Source organism: Felis catus, chromosome C2 (genome assembly GCF_018350175.1).
Source record: "Felis catus isolate Fca126 chromosome C2, F.catus_Fca126_mat1.0, whole genome shotgun sequence".
Classification (NCBI taxonomy): domain Eukaryota; kingdom Metazoa; phylum Chordata; class Mammalia; order Carnivora; family Felidae; genus Felis; species Felis catus.
The window spans coordinates 34,265,728-34,283,930 of NC_058376.1; the positions used below are offsets into that span (position 1 = coordinate 34,265,728).

General features: G+C 36.6%; 1 long non-coding RNA gene across 1 annotated transcript; it reads left to right on the forward strand.

The window, feature by feature from the left end:
* The first annotated feature begins 1,913 nt into the window (after positions 1-1,913).
* LOC109503381 lies at positions 1,914-13,366 on the forward strand. Its single transcript, XR_002745562.2, has 3 exons — positions 1,914-2,060; positions 6,546-6,657; positions 13,087-13,366. It is a non-coding gene; the product is annotated as an uncharacterized LOC109503381 (long non-coding RNA).
* The last annotated feature ends 4,837 nt before the right edge of the window (positions 13,367-18,203 follow it).

Below are 18,203 nucleotides of genomic sequence, written 5' to 3' on the forward strand. Positions count from 1 at the left end.
CTCATTTCAGGATTCTTAATTACATCTGCAAAAACTCTATTTCCAAATAAGGTCACACTCACAAGTATCCAGGGTTAGAACTTAAAACTATCCTTTGGGGGGAAGGGATCACCATTAAACCCACTACAGGTTGAGTAAGGACAGGGAGCGATTTAAATGAACTTGGCATAAAAAACAGGGGCAGAGTCTTCAGGCATCATCATCTCTCTCTCCTCTAGTTCCTGGGCAAAGTCCTTAGGTTATCTAGTAGCTACCCGCCCCTCTCTCATCTGCTGTGTGGTCTGTTTACCAATAATTGCCAAATTTCCTTTGTGGAAGCTGACTCATAGCCTAGAAGATGGCCTGCAAATCAGCTTCTCCTGGAATCCAAAAAGGCATCCTGGCTAGAGAGAGGTTGCACACTTCTTAACGCAGAGGCTTCTATTTGGACATGAGCCTGAAGAGGAGAAAGTAGGGACACTCTTCTAGCTTCTTAACTCATTCTCAGGGGTATGAAAATTGCTGGGAGATTATTTATCTCCTGTATCTTATCCTCTTACCAGAAAATAGAAAGTTGTAGACACAGAGTATATTCTCTTCACACCAAGAGAGCTCTCTGAACTAAGTCAGCCAGACTAATTGTTGATATATTAAAGAAGTCAATAAGGAAATTTAGAAAATCCTTTTCCAAGCTAATTTGCCTGGTTTAAAAGCCTACTATGTCTTGCTGCCAGATCCTTTTAGGGAATGCAAAAGTGAAACATTTTCTGGTTATCTCTGTTTACTTCTGTAGCATTGCTAATAACTGCCCACTCAACCGCCCTCCATCCTAGCAGGGAGATGGATACCTGGGCTAATTATGGTTAAGAATCTTAATCTCAACGTTTTACCCTATCAAATAATAAAATAAGACACATGAAATGAAAAAGCCAACGAAAAGTGAGAAAAAACACAGAAATGAAAATAAAGTAGAGCGAAAGGGCTTGCTCCTCTGTGACCCTCAAATTCCAAGCTCCTGGCGGTTTCCCCTCCTCGGCCCTCTTTAGCAAGTGTTCTCCTCCCTGGGTTCTTGTTGGCGCTCCTCAGCCCGCTTCCTTCATCAGCACTGAGGGCTGGAGGCACTCCCTCGAAGGGGCCTCGTGCCCACCCCACGCCACCCCCACTCCGTGAGGTCACCCCAGCCTTCCAGCCACAGAACTTCACCAGCTGCTCGGGACTGCTGCTGTCGCGGCTTGTCTGGGGCCTGTTTCCCACCCCCCACCTCACCCCCGCCTACTCAGCAAGCAGCTGATTTTCTTTTAACTCCAGTTTAATAGCATTATCTCAAAGCCCCAGTGTGACTGAAGCTTAAAAGAGCATCAGCTGTGGAACTGTTTGCGTATATGGGTTGGAGAAACCTGAAACCCACACTTAACATGCCTTTCCCCAGCTAAAGCAAAAGAAGTTTGACTCCTGTAGGTTGAACAAAGGAGGGGTGGGAAGCTTTTCTTAAACTAACTCTGTGTACATGCCTGAGCAACTTTACAGCGCGTGTTCAGCTTTAATCAGAAGATTTCTGCACAGCCTCAAGACCTAACCTCGGCCTCCAGCACGCGGTGCTCACTGCGCCTTATCCTGTAAAATCAGTGAACGCTCGGGTGCACATATGCACAGTAGCTGACTTTACAAAATGGGTAGAAATGGCACTCCAGGGCCAAAGCTTGCCCTTTGTTTAAGGCTGGATCCGATTCATGTTACAGGTATTTTTTTTCTTTCCTTAAGATTACAAAAGTGTGATATTAGTTCCCTTGCCTATAATACATCAGATAGATTTACAAAAATTAATGGTAGAAGTAGCTTGCGGCTAGAGTGTTAGGAGGGGGAAAGAGTATATGTCCTTTGATCTCTCATGAATTTCTTCCTTTGTAGACTGTATGTGCCTCTTATATGAATTATATACAAAAAAAAAAAAAAAACTACCCATCATGGACAAAGGACCTGAGTTTAGAATGAAAGCGAAGACGACAGAAAGGAAAGAAGAACCTAGCCCATAATCAGTAGAGCTCTATTTTTGTCTAGCTCCTTTGCCAAAGGAGTCACAGGTGAGTAAATAATCCTTCTCTTGGGTCAAACCCAGAATCTTCCTTGCTCTTCCCCACCCCAAGTTCCTTTGTTGTTTAGATCTCACTTGGGAAAACAGAGCTTCTGCCCAAGCTGATCACTTAAATGTTCTACCCTGGGTTTAACTTGAATCACATGGCATTTTAGCTCAGAAAATGCAACAAATTTTTGATTTAAATCTTTTTAAAATATCCTTTTACTGCTATTCAAATTTAATTATTGTAAGAACAGTACCACTATATTAAAATATAATCACCTTACACCTTTTGGCTTCATGACAATGTTCATAAAGTGCTTAATATTCATGTAACATGCTACCTCACCCTGTAATATCACTATATTTATGGAAAGAAATTGTAATCCTCTTTACTGGCTCAGGTTAATTCCAATAAAATATTAAATCCATTTTCTAATCTAAATGAGTTCATTAGGAGAGGCATGGTACTGAGAATACCAAACTCTCTATAGAGTTCAGCTTCATTACATTTCCGCACTGTGCGTTTCCAGAGCTGTTGTACTACATTTATGAGGATTTATCTGTACTGTTCCAAAAACATTCATCCTAATTCTACTCCTTCTGTGCATGCTAATCATGAATATGTTAAGTGGAAATACTAAGCTTGTAGCCAATCTCATCCCCAGATGGGTTCAAGTTATGATTACAGAAGCAAATTTGCCATAAGCACTCTTACAGCAGTGCCAGTGAGGAGGAAATGAAGGTTTGGAGCTATGCTAAAAAAGAGAGACAGGGAGAGAGAGAAAAGACAGTTTGAGACAGAGAGGTAATGTCATGGATGCTAGAGGGAGGGGAAAGGGTATTTCTAGATTGCTGTGTCTCAGAGAGAGCTTCTAGAATATATAAATAGATCTGTTCAAAGAAATTTAAAACAAATACAGGGATTAAATCATTAGTTTTAACTGCCTGGAGTCTCCAAAAGTCCATAATCCAAAGTTGAACTCCACATTATTCAGCTCATTACATCTAGCAAAGCTTTACTCCATTAAGCTCTCCATTTGAAAGGAATAATGGACTTTTTAGGAAGGGAAGATGAGACCGGTCTGGGATGTTCAGGTAGTGAGTAATTATACAATCCCCAACTGTTTGCCCACACAGTGATTTGACCTGTTTTTCACATATACCTAGCAGTTCCTTCCCTTCCCTTGCAGGTAAGAGAAAAATAAAATATTAAGGACTCTGGCTTACATAGCACATAGAATGAACCCACTAAGAATCTTCCAGTCACCTCCCATATTTGCATTTGCAGTGACCTCTTAGTACATTTTAAACTACATTTCAGATGCTTGGTTAATAAAATAAAACATTTTTCAAATAGACATGTGGTAGATACATACCTATTTTTAGTAAAAGATCAAACGAAGTTCTGCAAGAAGCAAGTTATTTCTGAGTGCTACTTATTAAAGGTGGACTCAGGCCCTTGTTAATCTGTACAATGTTAGCCATAAATTGTCAGCCTAAATAAATTGTCAGTGAAATCCAGCGGCCACTGGTTGTCACTGTTGTACCACAAAACAGAAATGCAGGTACTAGTCTTTCAAAAGACTGCCTTTAAAGAACAAAGTTTGAAATGATGTATTTGACTATGTGGTTAATCACTAAAACAGAGCACAGAAAGCCATATCAAGGCCCCATGGATTTCAGACTATTAGGCATTTTTCGATGTGGAAGTCTGACCCAAAAGAGATGTAAAATAAAGATATGATTATATACTTAAACAAATACTTATTTCAGTTAGGTGAGCTACATGCTGTATCTTTAAAGCACACATTCTTTCTGATGTTTAAAGGAAATACTATGTTAATGTCCAGTGTATATGAATTGATCACTTCAAGACTTAGATACATTATTCAAATGTAGTGCTTTCTAGTGATTGCACTTATAACATTTTTAACCAATAGACGAGTAGACAGCCTTGACATAATCTTCCCTTTTCCCAAATCTGATTAAAACTGGCAGGACAAGAAATCAATGGGATCCTGAATATAAAATCCCAAAATATTCTTCTGTGTTTGAAATTAATTAAGTACTGTGATGCAGGAGTCTCAAATCAATAAACATCAATGACGGTAGTGTTAAAGGTGGGGAGACTTGGCAAGAAATCGGCATGGTATTCGTGGTTATAAGATGATTATCTACTCAATGAAATTAAAGGTTAAAATTAGACCAACTATGCTTTGGGAAAACGCAGAGGCAGGTCTGGAAAGTCAAGAACAATGTGTTTTTTCAAATTTGAAAAATCATACTTTTTAAATGAATACAAGGTTATCACTTCTATTTCAATTTTAATAAAATAAGATATCTTCCAAACTGTGTTCACAATCAGTAAAAAGCCGGGCACTGGTGTTTTCCAGTGATAACAGCCAGAGTTGGGAGAGGAGGGGAAGGCTAAAATTATCAAAGGTGTCTTCACTCATTATCATTTGTACGGACCTAGCTGGACTGTGGAGGCTACTCTCATATGGTTCTCAAGATAAAGTACTGTTTTTTTCAAGGTCAGTCTTTGTTGTTTTATTTTTATTCCCTTTCTTTCTTCCTTTCCTCCTTTTTTTATTCCTTGTTTGTTCCTTCCTTTTTTTTCTTGCTTTCTTTTTTTTCTTAACCTCAGACATAAGTTATAACACAGAAGCAATGAGGCAAAGCACATAATCAAGAAAGATAAGATAATACTGCCTATGTTACTAATAATAGGTATAAGTATCAGTTTGTCCCACTTTAACTTTTTCTCATTAAAAATAGGTAAAAATATAGAGAGACCACGTCAATTACACTGCTTATGTGAGATTACATTTTCATTAACACATAAGCACTTTAAACACATTGATTTGTCATAATATGGCCACTGGGAATAATTGCCTTCTCTAGCAAGAGACGATCCTGGTGGCAGAAACAATTTCACAACAAAGGTGTTTATACTATGCAAAGAAAGTTATTAATAGTGACATCTATTCATATAATCTCCTCACAGTGTGTTCTGTAAACCAAGAATTTTTTAAAGTGGGAGGAAGAGCAGCTAAAATAATCAATAGGGTGCTTGTGGAATATGACAGTTCCTGGATCTTTATACAAGGACTTTGGAGTCAGAATCTCTCCATAGAGTCTTTAAATTTTCAGCAAACTTCCCATTTGATTAGAAACATTAAACTTTGAGAGTCACTCTTTCTGTCTCATTAAAGAAGATAAAAAATATTATGACATTATAAACTTTATAATTATGCCATTTTCATGATCAACAGAATCAAAGAACAAAGGTTATATGATATAATTTAGATGAACAGCCCAGAATAGAGGTAGCATTATTTTTATTTCCTAATATAATAATTATATATGTTTACAATGGGATATTTCATTAACTACAGGAAATAGAAACACTAATGCAAAAAAAAGTTTTTGAAAATGGCATGTGATGCAAGAGGTTCCATCAAATACACACTAAGTAGCCAAAACAAAACAAAACAAGACAAACAAACCAAAAAAAAAAAAAAAATCCCTCATCTCTTCTGTCCTATGATAGCTCTTGTACCATTGCTTTGTTTGCTGATTTTTTCTTTGGGTTTCCTCAGATGGTTAATAAATTACTTCAGGAAAGTTTCGTTGTGTTCAAATTGTTTGCATCTCCAAAATACTACACTCAGCTTTCTTCATGTAGTAGGTACAGAGTAATGATTTGGTGAATTAGAAAGCTAATTAATTAAGCACACACTGCATACTTCCCTAAGACCACAGATATAGTCTTTAAACATTTAGGGTAAACCACATTTTTGTAAATTAAATAACTTTCAGTTTAGTGCTTAAAGTAATATCATTTAACATCCAACTACACTCTAGTGCTATGTGCCTTCCATATTCTCTGAAATGTGCCCTCCATATTCTCTGAAAGAAGTGCAATGAATACATAAATAGCCTTAAGCAAAAGAAAAAAGATTAGGAAGAAAGAAAGCATCAAAATGTAATATAGGGCCCTTGGGTGTCTCAGTTGGTTGAGCATCCAACTCTTGATTTTGGCTCTGGTCACAATCCCAGGTTTATGGGATCAAGCCCTGGAATGGTCTTTGTGCTGAGCATGGAACCTGCTTGAGATTCTGTCTCCCTTTCCCTCTTCTCCCCTCCTCCTCTCCCCTGCTCTCTCTCTCTCAAATAAATTAAAAAAAAAAATGTAATATCAACATCACCAGCCTAATATTTAAAGCTATGGCAATTTCTAGTTTCTTCTTCTCCTTCTTCTCCCTCTCCTCCTCCTCCTTCTCCTCCTCCTCTCCTTCTCTTTCTCCTTCTCCTTCTTTTTTTAGAGCCAGAACATTTTAGTCCCAGCTACAGACTGTAATTCCCAAATTGCCATGTAGCTAGGTGTGGCCATGTGACTGAGTTCTCTCCAAAGGAATATGACGTTGCAGTATAACTTCCATAAGGGGATATCTTTTTCCCTTTGGTTTCTCATTCCTTTTTCTAGGAGGTTAAAATGCTAGCATGGTGATGACCCAGCCTCAATCCTGATTGACTACAACACCCTTGAGAAGACACAATAATGAAACAGAAGGAACCTTAATTTCTACTCTAGACAGGTAAGAAAAAAGTAAAGTTCTAGCTTGTGTGAGGTGCTGCATATTTAACTATCTTAGCCTATAACTAATTCAACTACACAAAAAAAGTATTGTGACCACGTTCAGTGCATTAATCCACTTAATGATGAAGTTTTCTTCATCATGAGCTGACTGATCTAGTACTGAGCAGGAGAAATTAGGGCAAGTTTCACTGGTACAGTGGGTGAAAGTCCAGAATGAGGAAGCACAGAAAGACAGTCAAAATCTTGGGAGAGAATTGATGTGAATGTTATGATTATTGATGATGAGCATTTGGGGTTAAAGAATCTGCTTTAGTCTCAAGAGAAAGTAGAATATTTAGTATTCTAAAATAGAAAAAAAAAACAGTTCTTGTCATGCCTGGGGATAAATGTCATACTTAGAAAGTACCTAGAAGTGAGAAATACAAATTATTTAAGTAATTGCTTAACAAAACTAGGGAGCAAGTAGAGGATGAACAAAATCACAAGTAAAAAGCTTCCCATTTTAACTCATTTAATATTTTAAGACACATTTTTCTTAAAAAAAAGACTAATTCTAATATCTGAAATAGTTATTTCTTAAACTTAGATTTTAAGCTGCACATAATAATATTGTCAATTAATAAATATACCTTTCAGGTTGGATGTATTACAGTCTGATTTATGATGCCCCTTCTCCCTTCCTGTGAACCAAAATAGCCATGACTTTAAAGTGTGAAACAAGCCATCACCTCTTAACATTTGTGAAATCTGGGCTCTTTTGAGAAGTCAATACAGAGAATAAATAAAACAAGGGAGTTAGATGTTCAGAAAGGGGTTTTGTGAAGAAGACAGGAGTAGCTAACATAAAATTAGAAAAGAGGTTGCAGGGGCACCTGGGTGGCCCAGCTAAGCAACCCAACTCTTGATCTTGGCTCAGGTCATGCTCTCACAGTTCGTGAGTTCGATCCCCATGTCGGGCTCTGCACTGACAGTGTGGAGCCTGCTTGGAATTCTCTCTCCCTCTCTCTCTGCCCCTGTCCCACTTGTGCTCTTTCTCTCTTTCAAAAATAAATAAATAAACTTAAAAATTAAGAAAACTATTTAGAAAAGATGTTTATTTATGTTCACGATCTTTACTGACTCTGAACTTCCCTCACCGTTTGGATCACACTTGCCGGGGCTGTGCCCTTTCAGCAAAGCCAGTCCAGCCAAACCCCATCTGCCTCTGGTGGTTGCCAATCACTCAGATATGTCAAGATTCTCCTGGAATCTTTGTCAAACTCTCAGCTTCTGAACGAAGTTATTTTCCTCAGGGATGCTGGGAGAGTTTATACGTCAAATCACACTAACACCTTCACTCTGACCATGCATCTTGTCTCTTTAGTCCTAGTAAAAATGTCTGAGTCTTATGTCCCCAAAAATTATCTCTATGCAGTAAAAATGCCTGAGTCTTATGTCCCAAGAAACTGTCTCTCTGCAGTAAAAATGCCAGAGTTTTTTCCCAAGAAACTGTCTCTAGCTTTTAAGGTAGTCTTTAGCCAAGCAGATTCCCTATTATATAAGGCAAATGAAATGGGAACTCCTTTATCCCTTCATCTACAGATAATATGGATTTATTTTAAGTAGACTTTTTGAGGACAATGCCTGATTGGAACAGAGTGGAGACACTCTTGTTAAGATTCTGAGACAATATGATAAGAGGCAATCTACTCAGTGGGCAGTCTTTTGGAAATTCACTGGGCATAAGTTCACGTGATATTTTTCACACATCAGTGCAAATGAAATAGCGTTCATGCTTCTGAAACTGACCCGAATATTCAAGTCAAAATTACATTATTTTTATATTTTTATTAATTAAAAATTAAATATTATTAATATTATTATATTAATATTAATATATTAATAACATTAATAAAAATAAAATATTTATTAATTTAAAAAACCTATGACATACGCCTTGCACCTTCAAACTTTTAATATTAGATTTTACCTGCCCATGTCTATAACGGTTACTCAATTTGCCCCATTGTATTTTCCATTCTATGCTTTGTGTATGCACAGCAATAACTGTTGCTGAACATTTGAGCTCTTCCTCCTCACTGCTACAGAACAGCAAAAAGAAAAGAAAACAACAAAAACAAGACTCATTGTTCTTATCTCAACACTGCCAAATAGACAGACTTGCAATATCTAAGATTTTCATCCTTCCTGGAAATGGTTTTCAGCTTAAAGACATTTGACCTGGAGTGAGGTTATATTTCAGTCAGCCTACTCAATGGTATCTAGAGACGCCCGTCAGCAGAAGCTTAGCAGAAAAATATGAGTGAAAGTTCAAGTGCCTGGTAGCTGAGAAAGCTGGAGGAGGGCAATCGGCTTGAATATCAAAGCTAAATTCTGTCAAAATGTCAAATGTGATTTTCAAAACAAGACATCCCAGGAAGGCATTAATTGAGGAAGCTTTAAAAGTAGTTGACCTATTTGACTAAAGGTCATCTTAAAAAGCTTTGAAACAGTTCCTTGGGACATAAGACTCAGACATTTTTATTAGGGGTAAAGGGATAAGACGCGTGGCCAGAAGGTGTTGGTATCATGCGACATATAACCCCTTCCCAATCTCTCTGATGAAAAAAAGTTCATTCAGAAGCCAAGGGTTTTGACAAGATTACAGCACAATGCAGACATATCTGAGCAAAACGTCTAAGGAATTTCATACTGAGATTGTTTATGGACAGGGATCAATTATGAATTGATAGTAGAGCTGATTAGTTTAGCCTGAGCATGTTAAAGGTGGTGTTTTCTAATATGGGTAGAAATGATCAGTGGAGAGAAAATATTTAAAACTCTTAGACTGGCGCCAGGTTAATTAAGACAAGTGTTGGTGACCAGGTCACTCTTCTCTGTATTCTGGGATGATGGCACAGAAGCCATCAATGCCTGATGCTGTACAACTCCCCCCCCCCACCCCCAAATTGAGCCACAACCTGGTCTGCAATGGCTGTGCATAAGCATTGTCTGCTGGGCCAGTTGGCAGCAATTTTCGATCTATTTCTGTAAATTGAGCTTCACAGTGCCCTTTGAATGTTTTCCCCTCTAGATTACAGGGGCTCCAGTGCTGTTCAGTATACAGGAATCACTTTTGCCGCTAGCTGCCTTCCAACATAATCGGGCCTGGATAAATTGAGTAGTGCACCTCATTTTTATTAGTCGGGTGTAGCATTGCCCAGAGCTGGTGCAAATGCTTTCAGGTTTAGTGAAAGATGGAGGAAAATAGTCAAAGAGGGAGTTGGCTACCTGATTCGAAGTTTAGAACAGTTGAGACTCAAACCACCCCGCTCTCTGGCCAAGACTTTCTTTCATGATTCTATGAGATTTTTGTTGGAGATTCTTCAGGAATAAGTGAGCAGGTGTTCTTACTCTCTTGCAAGCTTGTGCTTAAACTGACTGAACAGTAGCAACCAGATAGTATTGCCTTCCTAAGAAGAGTGTGAAGAGGTGACAGGCATCAGGAAATTCTACCTAGGTGACATGTATGCTGTCATATCCCAGTGTCCATATGCTTAGTTAGGCACCACAGCCCAAGCATCTCTTCTCTGACATAATGATTAGGAAGCACTCACTCCTGTTCTCTCACTGTGACTTCACATGCATGAAATTACTTATTACTAACTCTGGATAACAACAACAAAAATTGGTTATGTGTGACCACTGATAGGAGCAAATCACCACCTCCCATTACAAATGCACAGGCAGACATGTTTATCTCCGGGTGTGTCTGTATCAGACACTTTCACACAATGGGCTTGGTAGATCTCAAGGAAGGTTACGGAGAGAGAACATAATTTCTTACAGTCACAAGGAGTGGAAATTGCGTGTTGATTTTGTTGTTAATTTCCTCTCTACCTTCTACCATGATAGTTTTCACATTTACGTTAGCAGAAAAGGAAAGCAGTTTGGTTACAACAGCAGGTTATTATAATCCTAATTCAATTCATAAGTACTACCAAGCAAGTGAACTAATACACTGGATATCTATTTATTGTAAAAATGTTGATAAGTTGGAAAGGTAACACTACCAGTCCCCTGAAACTCACTTGCAGTAATCAATAAGCAGATAGTAAACTAACACCCTTCCTGACACATGCAGTCCTCAAACAAGCATGATTGGATTTACAATGTTTACATAGGTTAAAACCATCTCTTTCTTTGTGTATTTTTTATGCCACCCAGGTCTGAGTTCAGTGCTTCCTTCAGAGAAATCTTGATCATACTTTCCCACAGTGGAGTCACAAACCACTGTCCATCTCCATGTTCAGACTTATCTTACGTACGTACCACTTACAGGGAGTGATTTGGTATCCTTGGCCACCCTGTCACCTCATCACAGTCATTTATTTTTATTTTTTTGAAGACAGTCCTAACATCACTTATTTTATTTCTAAATATGTACATAAAACATAATATACTTCTATGACATAAAACTATGCTTGAACCAGAACTTTATTTTCTGGTTTGATATTTTATGATTTGGTATCTTAAAGACACCGGTTGATAATAAATTGGCTTCTTTTTTATCACTGCTCTTGTGTTCTATTTTTTTTTCCCAAGGCTGTTTTCTTCTAATCATTAATCCTATTGATTTTAAAGCAATATCTGCACTTGATTACATTAATAGTTATCACTGTTGATTTTATTAGTATGTTACCTCCCCAAACTCTTAAATAAAAAACTTGAGTATGCTCTCTACACTTTTATGAACCCAACCCTGTATTGTTACTTGCATGTGAGCGTAAAATGCTTCTAAATACAAAGTTCTGTTTGCAAAGTTCAAGGATATGATTGAAAATTTCCAACAATGCGGATTGAAATAAGCCAATGTCTCAGTACTCATAAACTCCATTTATCTACTTCAAAACAGAGCAGTTAGCCACTTTCAATAATTAACATCCCCCAAACCCTTCTGGCTCAGGTTGCCTTATGCATTACCCAAATGTTCAGAGCCTGGAGTGGATGCCAAACATACATATCTTCAGTGGTGTGCATTTTGAAAAGAGTTAAAAACTTGTATCAATATTCTTAAGATTTACACACCTTGTTACTAAGGATATAAACAATATCTGAGTCAATGGTTCCTCTCTTTAAGTGTGACCTAATTCTATGAAATGCAAGGAAAGACTGTCAATAAGGACAGCAGATGATCTATCTTGTGTTGCTTGTGTCTGGCATTGTGTAAAACTTAAGCTATTATTCCTTATGTCAAACCTCGACTATGATTTGAAGAGTACAAAAATAACATAGGAGTTAACCCGTTTGTTCTCAATATCTGGCCTCCTGACGTGCTTTTTCTCCCTAGACAAAATGAGTAAGTTATCACTTATGAAGTGCTTGCTACGCACCAGGCACAGAGCCACATTTTAATGGATTAAATACATTACATTTAATTCTCACAAAAGTCCTAGAGGGTAGGTACTAGTATTATTCCCATCCTGTGTTAGAAAACTGAGTCTTAGAGAGTTGAGAAACTTGACCTAGGTTATATAAGTAGTAAGTGGAGTAGGGACTCAAACCCAAGCAGGCTGATTTCAGAGAACATGCTATGTATTATTGAATTTCACTGTCTCACCTTCATGGTGCTTGATTCCATCTTAACCAAGCATCAAGGCACAGCCAGGCTTGTCACTGGGGATGAGATTGGCAGGGGGCTTGAGGGGATGTGGTAGTAAATCTGGAATTAACGTCATCCTAAACTTGGTATTCCTGGATCTGTGTTCCGCCTACGAAGCAGCAGTCTCTCCCCAGTCCATTCGCAGTTTACCAGTCCTAATGCTGGAAATTCGGCTTGGCTTCTAAAGTCCCTCTAGCTGCCTTCACTTTTCCATAGACCATTCCATTTTCTGGAACCTTGAACCCCTGCTTACCTCTTATGGACTCCCACATGAACTATGTTCCTCTTCACCTCAATCTTATCCTAAGATCTTCCTTCAAATTAGATAAAAATTTCCTGAGATTATGGTAGAACCACTGGGATATAAGCAGAGATAAGCATCACATGGAGTTAGAAAGGATTATTTTCCTCTGAATGTTCCAAATTCCTCACTGCCCTTAAAACTACAGAATCTGCACTCGTCAATGTGTGTGAGAGGCCCTTATTTCAATTTCTCCTCTTCCCCTTTGGACAGTTGGCCTTCTTATCCACTGCTCCACCCATACCTCCAGCTCTTCCGCATTAGCTGCTTTTTTAAAAACACACTGCAGGAAAGGTGCTGTTTTTCAAAGGTAATGAATGTTTTTATTTTTGGTTTTAAATAATAATTTGGTTTTAATCTGAGCCTGTATTCAAATACATTTAATCCTTATCCTTTTTATTCTTCCTCCCTGATTCTCTCTTAATGGTTTTACTAGAAGACATACCAATGTCCTTATTTATTGTCTTTCTTGCCTCCTTTGATAGGAAAGAAGAAAGAGAACACACCTTCATCGCTCCTATTTTTTCTTCAACCACAGTAGCTAATATATTCACTGATACATCAAAAGAAAAACTCCAACCATCCTGTTTTCTTTCACTCAAGCAAAATCAACTTTCCTCATTTCCCAACAAATATTTCATCAGGATGCCCTCATATTGTGTATATTAAAATAGTTCTCCATTAGTTTTCTAGTTTCTTCCCCTTTTATATTATATTTGAGGCTACATTCTTATTTGGGAAATTCTGCCTTCAGTATAATGCCTGGAAAAGTGGTGCTCTTTATTAAATAAATAAACTATATATACTATAGTAATAGTAAACTACTATGTTGACATGGCAAACTACTTCATAGCAAAAAAATAAAATAAAAACATTGTCATTTAATTAGCAAAATAATACATTTTTAAGCTTCAAAAAAGAGAAAAACATAATTGAGTGTCTATATCTACAGAATATACCCTTTTTCCAAGTTAAAATACTTCTTTCTATATTACAAAGAATCAACAGATTGTCATGTAGATCACTTTTTAATCACTACCATTTTCAAAGTTTCATTTATACAATGATCTGCTGCAGTGGGGGAGGGATTCCAAAGCGTTCTAAAACTCAAGCACTGATATTGGTAAAACCTCAAACTGTAGAATAATATTTATATATAAAGAGTAAATGAAACCTTGAGTAGACTTTCTCAGCTGCCAGTTTTAAATCAAAATGAATCAAGTGTTACCTGTGGGAAAAATTTTTGATTTTATATCACAGCGTCCCCAAGGGCAGGGGGAGAAGCTCCATAAATACTTGTTGAATTGACTTTCCAGCATTTTGAAAAAAAAACTAAATTTTTTGGAAAGTGATGCTTCACTTCTACCTCAATTTTTCATGGCCTTTCCCATTAGAGAGAGAGGAAGAGAGAGAAAGAGAGAGAGAGAACATCATTTTTAATATTTGCTTTACCTGTTCCACAGTTTTTTTAATATTAACATTTTAGAAATGGTTTAGTTACTATTTCTAATTTTTATTGGTTTTAATGACAGAAAAACAATGAGGAGGAAATTAATAATGTCATAAAAAAGGAAAAGTGAATGGAAATAAATACTTGGAAGGATAGAAAATCTGAAAAGAAGTGGCAAATAGTTTTCTCATAGAATATAAGAATATGAATTTGTATATGTATGAACACACACGTACACACACACACACACACACACACACTCACACACACACACACACCTGCACCTGGAATTCATATGTTATCATAAAAGGACAATGGCATACCTTAGAGATCTTTCCATAGGTTAGTGTCATAATATTTAGGTTGTAGAAATGATTATTTGGGGAAATTTGAAAATATATGAAATGGTTAATGAATATATTTTAAACTACTTTCCATAAAATTGTTTTCTCTCAGGATTACAAACTGTTTAGTATGATTATTCTTTTCTAATCCAAATTCAGAAAACTGTCTGCCTTTATTGAAGCAGATATCTGAACTTTTGGAAAGCCATTTTTAATCACAATACACACAATATTTTTTGTATTCTCTTGAATATCTCTTGATCATTTGATTAGTTCAGTTTTACAATAACAAACATTTGGGAGATGAGGAACTATGAAAGTGTTGCAAAGGCTTTCACATTTTATCAATGTATGTATAAATATGTCAATTTATCATTTAGCACATATGGAGTTGGGATTGATAATTTTCACTTCTGTATTTAAAATTAGATTCCATTGGCTTTTTTTTTTTAGTTTTTTTTTGTTTTGTTTTGTTTTTAAATTTTTTTTCAATGTTTATTTATTTTGGGGACAGAGAGAGACAGAGCATGAACGGGGGAGGGGCAGAGAGAGAGAGGGAGACACAGAATCGGAAACAGGCTCCAGGCTGTGAGCCATCAGCCCAGAGCCTGACGCGGGGCTCGAATTCACAGACCGCGAGATCGTGACCTGGCTGAAGTCGGACGCTTAACCGACTGTGCCACCCAGGCGCCCCCAGTTTTGTTTTGTTAAAGCAAAGATGTGATGATTGTCTCAAAGACTTGTAAATCTTCTTTTGTCAAAGCTTACAGTTAGCTGTAAAGACTTAAAAAAAAATAGATCAGACACCTTGGAATAGGACAGCTTTCAAAAATCCTCGGGTTTATCCTGATTTCTCTTCTGATAGATGCCATGTTGAAGACAGTGGACTGTTACCCTCAGTAAGCAAAGTAAAGTAACTATACATTACTTACCTGTATGGAACTAAATTAACACATTCAAAACATCACTGGATAAAGTGAAAGTTATCATCATTAACCAAGGATAATTTGAGTAAGTTATTCCTGCCCAGCCACTGACTTATGGGAAATAAGTCCTTATTAGGACTTATTAAATAAAGGTATAGATGATTTAAGTAACCACAGACAGATAAGTTTTCATGAGAGAAAAAAAGAGTAATAAATTAAGTGAAAACTAAACTTAAAATGAATACCAAATATCTCATATACTGAAAAACTAGTGATTATGGGATTATTTCCTATATATTGGGACATGTTCAGAGTTGGGTTTTGGGGATATTTTTATAGTATCTGAAACACTAAATGTGGTAGTTTTCCTAACTGTAAGTCTAATACAGAGTTCTGCACCCTAAAAACATTTTTTTTCTGACATCTTTCAATCACAGCAAAAGCCATGCTGCCTATTCATGTGTTGCTCAGAAGTATAAGTAGGTAATTAAGCATTTTCTACGTTTAGCTCCTCACCAAGATCTGAATTATCTCTGGGATCTAAACATCATTTTTTTTTTACTTCTGCTTAATAAAGAAAACTAAAATTTAAATATACAGTGTAGTAATGTATCTTTAGTGACAAGTAAATTATATTTCCCTTTCCCCAGCTGCAAAAGTCTCTAGGAGCTTAGTTGGTTTACTAGTAAGTAGTTATTAGTAACACCAGAGGTTACTAGATAAGCGTTGCCCAAAACAACAAAAACAAAACTCTTCTGTTCCCATAGCCAGTGACAGGAAAATGTTAAATTTCATACCTACGTAAGGACTCATTTGACATGCACAATTTATTTTCAATCAGCCAGAAAGATGTCAAAGTTCATAATCATAAGTCAACCTCTCATCTAAAAGAACAAAACACACCTATCTATATAGACCCAGGATGTGAGAAAATGCTATTTTAATTTGCATGTAGTCATTTGATATTTATCAAGTCTGCACTATGCAGAATGCTCACATGATCTCTGCCCTATATGAGATAGTGTTTCTTCATAATTTTGATATGTAAATATCAATTCATAAATTTCCAAATCACATATTAGATGATGCATAACTGGGGCCATCACAGCAGGCTTTTCTTCAGCAAGTCAATAATGATAATTTTTACAAGTTCTAGAGAATTTATAACAGGAACAAATCTGAAAAAATAACTGAATGGAATATTGTTAAACGTAGGGCTGAGAACACAAGAAGAAACCCAAGCCCTACCATGGTGATCAGAGATTTCAAAATAAAAATCAGATCCACGAATAGCCAAACTGCAGGACTGACATGTGATTGATAATCAAGGAAGCAGGTGGTCAAAATGATGCTTAAAAAAACAAGTAAGCAAGATATTATTTGTGTTTATCTTCTCCAGAAGGTAGGAGAAACTCATTGGATAAGGGAGATGAAAATTTAGATGACTTTAAAGGCATTTTCTGTTATGATCATGGATGTTTCACTAGACGTTAACCTATATGAATGAGAATTCCTAACACTCACCTCCATTTTGTTTTGATTCCAAATGTATCCATTTAGCAGTTCCAAAGAAGCCTGAGACTGAGGAAGGCATACATAAGAGTAGTAGAGGCAAATATTCTTAGAATTGGAAAGATTCTCATAGATTAATATGAGATAAGCCTGATTCATTCATTGGTTCTTTGTACAATGTATTAATGTGAGTCACTCCTTGCCTATACAACATCAGCTTTACATGAATTGATAGACAATTGTTTTGGAAACTTCAAAACAGACACTGAAGCAAAAACAATCCCCATGAAAGTGCAGCCTTTAAGTCAAGACATGTTTGTGAAGTCAACTGGCCTCTCTAGATGACATTAGCATGACCTTTTCATCTCCTTTGGGGCAGAAATCGTGTTTTACTAAAGCTGATGTCACTAGCACTGAGCAAGGGCTAGTTACATAATAGGTGCAAAATATAGTATAATTGGAAGTTGTTTCTCTCTAAATGTAATACACTTATATTCATTGCGTATACACACAATGAATATATGTATTCATTCATACATGCTCAAACTTTTAGTTTTAACCTAAACTAACTGGATTTGTTGATCCATTTAACAAATAATTATTGGGTGCCTATTACATGCCTATTACATAAGTTACTATTTTCTATGCTTGGGGTACATGAATGAACCAAGCAAAGATCCTTATCCCTGTGGAATTTATTCAGTCCCTAGCATTTAAAGACTCTGTCTTCTGTCTCTGAAACCTCTCTCATTGTTTTACTCAGTTTCTCATTTCTTTGAATCTCACCCTCTCTGCCTGTTTCTTCACTAGTATGCATATCTTGAATTATTTCATGTTCATCTACTTTATATATATAAAATAAACTAAAAAGTAGAAATTTATATATAAATTTTATTTATTTATATTTAAATGTATATGTGTGTGTGTGTGTATATATATATACACACATACATACATGTGGAATTTTTATAGTATCTGAGAAAGATACCATATATATACTTTATATATACATATACATATATACATATACATGTATACATATATATACACATACACACACACACATACACATAAATTGGTGAAAAGTTTTCAGTGGGACACTGAAATTTAGTGCCCCATTCCCTATACTTACCTTAGTCTTGCACTATTCTATTAAACCAGCAGCCTCTGGGTGGTATGGTAAATGATAGGACCAGGGGATGCCACTTTCTTTGCTGTGAAGCAGGTTACTAGATTTTTGTATGTTAATGAATTAAACACTTTGCAAGGCTTCAGATGGAGAGACTGACCCAGACTGCAGCAAGGCTAGCTACATAATTGATTGGCCCGTGTAAAATGAAAATGTGGGGTCCCTTGCTTGAAAATTAAGA